Source organism: Dryobates pubescens, chromosome 4 (genome assembly GCF_014839835.1).
Source record: "Dryobates pubescens isolate bDryPub1 chromosome 4, bDryPub1.pri, whole genome shotgun sequence".
NCBI classification, from domain to species: Eukaryota; Metazoa; Chordata; class Aves; order Piciformes; family Picidae; genus Dryobates; species Dryobates pubescens.
Genome location: NC_071615.1, coordinates 34,208,431 through 34,212,041, shown reverse-complemented (window position 1 = coordinate 34,212,041; position 3,611 = coordinate 34,208,431). Strand labels below are relative to the sequence as shown.

Genomic DNA, 3,611 nt, shown 5'->3' with positions numbered 1-3,611 from the left:
TTCCCCTGGGCCGCCAGTGGGCGGCCCCCGCGCTCAGCTCCCCGCCCCGCTGCGCGCCGCGGGGTGCGGCGGAGGCCCCCGGGCTGGCTCCGCGGCTCGCCCCTGAGCGTGTTCCCTAAAGGAGTTGCTGGGCAGGGTGCTGTCCTTGACCCGGTACGCGGCTGCTGGCACTGGGCTGTGTGAGCTTTTCCCCAGGTAATGCGATTTTTAAACACTTGTCGCTCTTAAGGAGGATGGAGACAGACTCTTCGCGGTGGTGTCCACTGACAGGACGAGAGGCAAAGGGCACAAATTGGAACACAGGATGTTCCACGTAAACATAAGGGACAAATTCACTTTGGAGGTGGCAGAGCGCTGGAGCAGGCTGCCCAGAGAGGTTGTGGAGTCTCCCTCTGTGGAGGCATTAAAACCTGGACGCGTTCTTGTGTGATTTACTCCGGGTGACCCTTCTCTGGCAGAGGGGCTGGGCTCTGGCCCCATAGGAGAGGTGGCCCATCCCTCTGATCATCTTGGTGACCCTCCTCTGAACGCTCTGCATCAGATCCTTGGTCTCTCTTGTGCTGGGGGCTCCAGGGCTGGACACAACACTCCAAGTGAGGTCTCACCAGAGCAGAGGGGCACAATCATCTCTCTCGACCTGCTGGTCACACTGCATTTGATGCAGCCCAGAATGATGCAAGTGCACACTGTTGGCTCATGTCCAGGTTCTCAAGTTCTGAGTATTCTTCTGATGTGTGCTGTTACTAGCTATTCAATGATTGTCCAGTTTCCACTCAACCAGTATCTTTACTACTGTCACCATATAAGCTTTATTAAATTCAGTCCCTTAAATCATTTACTTTATCAGTTTTTAAATAATAATAACTCTCTACTATTTTAATGTGTTCAGATTTATTCTCTCAAGAAGAGAGGAAAACAAAGGTAGCAGGTAAACTCCAAAGTGTACAGATTTGGAGTTACTGAAGATGGTTATTTGTTTGCTAGTGCTCCTTGGATAGGTTTCCCTCTTCTTTCTGCTCTAGGATGGCCAGTGGCATCCTGGGATGCATCAAAAGCAGCATGACTGGCAGATCAAACTGCCACTCTGCTCTGGTGAGACCTCACCTGGAGTACTGTGGAGTACTCTGGGGCCCTCAACACAAGAAGGACATGGACCAGATGGAGGGTGTACAGAGAAGGCCATCAAAATGATCAGACCTCTGCCATGAATACAGGCTGAGAGAGTTGGGTCTGTTCAACCTGAAGAAGACTCCAGGGACTGCTTTAGAGCAGTCTTCCGGTACCTGAAGGGGGCTACAGGAAAGCTGGGGAGGGACTGTTTACAAAGGTGTGGAGTACCTGGATCAGGAGCCATGATTTTAAACTAGAACAGGGTAGATTTAGATTAGACATTAAGAAGTTCTTTACTTCTTAATGGAATGGTGGAACACTGTCACCGGTTGCTCAGAGAGGTGGTGGGGGCCCCATCTCTCAAGGCATTCAAGGTCAGACTTGATGGGACTGTGAGAAGTGTGATTTTGATGGGGCTGTCCCTGCTTACTTCAGGGGGGGTAGACTTAGAAGGCTTTTAAACCTCTTCCAACCCAATGCATTCTATCATTCCATGAACCTTTTAGGTCTGGGTTTCCACAAGGCACCTGCACTTACAGCTTCGTTCATGGCTCAGGCTTATTGATACTGTTCAGTTCTCAAAGCCTGGAGCCTGTAATGTGGTTAGTGTTACGGGGTGCTCCAAACTCCCCTTCTCCCACCTCCATCAGTGGAGGTTTGATGGGGGAAGACAAAGGAGCAAAATTGTCTTCCCCTCCCCCTGGGGGACACTCATCGCACCGGGAGCTGAAGCCCCTCACAGGTATTCACCTGTGGGGGGAAGCCCGTGCTGGGATTTGGAGCTGTGATTCTTCACACCCAGGCACTGGATACATCGTCGAGGGAAATCTTAAATAGAGTGACCAGAAAGCGCTCTGGGCCCTCTCATTTGGCGCTTTCATTTTGGCTGTCATTGTTTTTTTTAGCAGTTTTGGTGCTCATTTTGGACTCACTCTGCTCTCGCTCTGGATTCGCGGCAAAATTGGACAGATGAGCACTCAGACCTGGCTTCTCCCTGGACCTGCCTACCCTGGGGTCCTGCTCCCTGCCTGCTGCTGGAGTGACCCTGCCTGCCGTAACGCTGCGGCTGTCGGCCGGCACAGGCCGGCAGTGTGGCTTCCCTTGCACTGCTCAGACAGTGCTGCTGCACGAGTCTGGCCTCGTGGCAGCTGTGTCCAAGGACACTTTGATTTTGGTGGGTCCCTTTCCCTTTGGATCTGTGCCACGTGAGCCACACACTGGATTATAAACTCGCGGCTCTGGAGCCTGCCAGCGAAGAGAGCCCTGGGGACCATCTCCAAATTCCTGCTCCGCCCTGGTGAGTACAGCCGGCGTTCTCCTTGGCTTTCCCTAAGGTCCTGGCTTGTGGGGTGAAGCTATTCTGTGGCTTAGCCTTTTCCATTTTCTGAATTCTCTAAACTGTACTAAAGTTGCCCATAAGCATGATTGTAGAATTCATGACCAAACAGAACCTGTAAATAAAATCCAACCAGTTTGCACATAATTTTGGGGTGGAGGTTTCAGGAAAAAAAAAAGACAACTATAGTTTTACAATTCCCGCCTCGTTAATTTAATCCCAATCAAAACAGTTAGCAGTCAGCAACCGAGCAAAACTCAGCAAGGAGAAGAGCAAAGGACAGCAGACAAAACCGAGGAAAGCACATGATGAAGAGGCTCAGATAATGCCCGAAGTTGGATTTCCTTGCCAGGAAACTAAACCATGTGATCCTTGAGACTGGACAGACATAGAGTTTGATGTCACAAAAGGCATTTGGCTGAATAGGCGGCCAAACGACGGGTGAATGAGGAGCGATGGAAAATAATTTTCCTTAGAAGACAGCTACCAGCAGGAGTCTCTGTGGCACAATCGGTGAGCGCGTTCAGGTGTTAACGAAAAGCGGCCAGCAGGAGTCTCTGTGGCGCAATCGGTTAGCGCGTTCGGCTGTTAACCGAAAGGTTGGTGGTTCGAGCCCACCCAGGGACGACTAATGCTCCTTTCCTCTTCCGACGGTAGAGGGATGGTAGCCTTGATAGACCTTTAATTTAAGGTCCCTTCCACGCCAAACCCTTCTCGGATCCAGCCCCAACAAAAGAAGGAGGTGGAACTGTTAGATTGATTGGAGCAGGTCTGGAAGCGTGCCACCATGATATGATGATGAGCAGAGAGGCTTTTGGAGTACCTCAGCTATGGGGACAAGCTGGGAGAGTTGGGGTGGTTAGGTTTCAAAGAGGAGGCCACTTTCAGGTAGATTTTGCAGCATTGGAAGGGGGCTGCCAGGACAGCTGGAGAGAAACTTTTGACAGGCATGGAGTGAAGGGCAAGGGGGAATGGTATCATTCTAGAAGCAGTTTTATTGAGTTGAGACATTAGGAAGAATTCTTCCCCATGAGGGTGGTGAGGCACTGGAGCAAGTTGCCCAGAGAAGCTATGGAGGCTCCAAGCAGTATTCACAGGCAGGTTGGATGAGGCCTTGAGCGAGATGTTCTAGTGTCCTTGCCCATGGCCAGGGGGTTGGAACTAG

At 51.2% G+C, this 3,611-nt stretch overlaps 1 non-coding gene across 1 annotated transcript; it reads left to right on the top strand.

Annotated features, from left to right (window-relative positions):
- The first annotated feature begins 2,999 nt into the window (after positions 1 to 2,999).
- TRNAN-GUU (transfer RNA asparagine (anticodon GUU)) lies at positions 3,000 to 3,073 on the top strand. Its single transcript has one exon. It is a non-coding gene; the product is annotated as a tRNA-Asn (tRNA).
- The last annotated feature ends 538 nt before the right edge of the window (positions 3,074 to 3,611 follow it).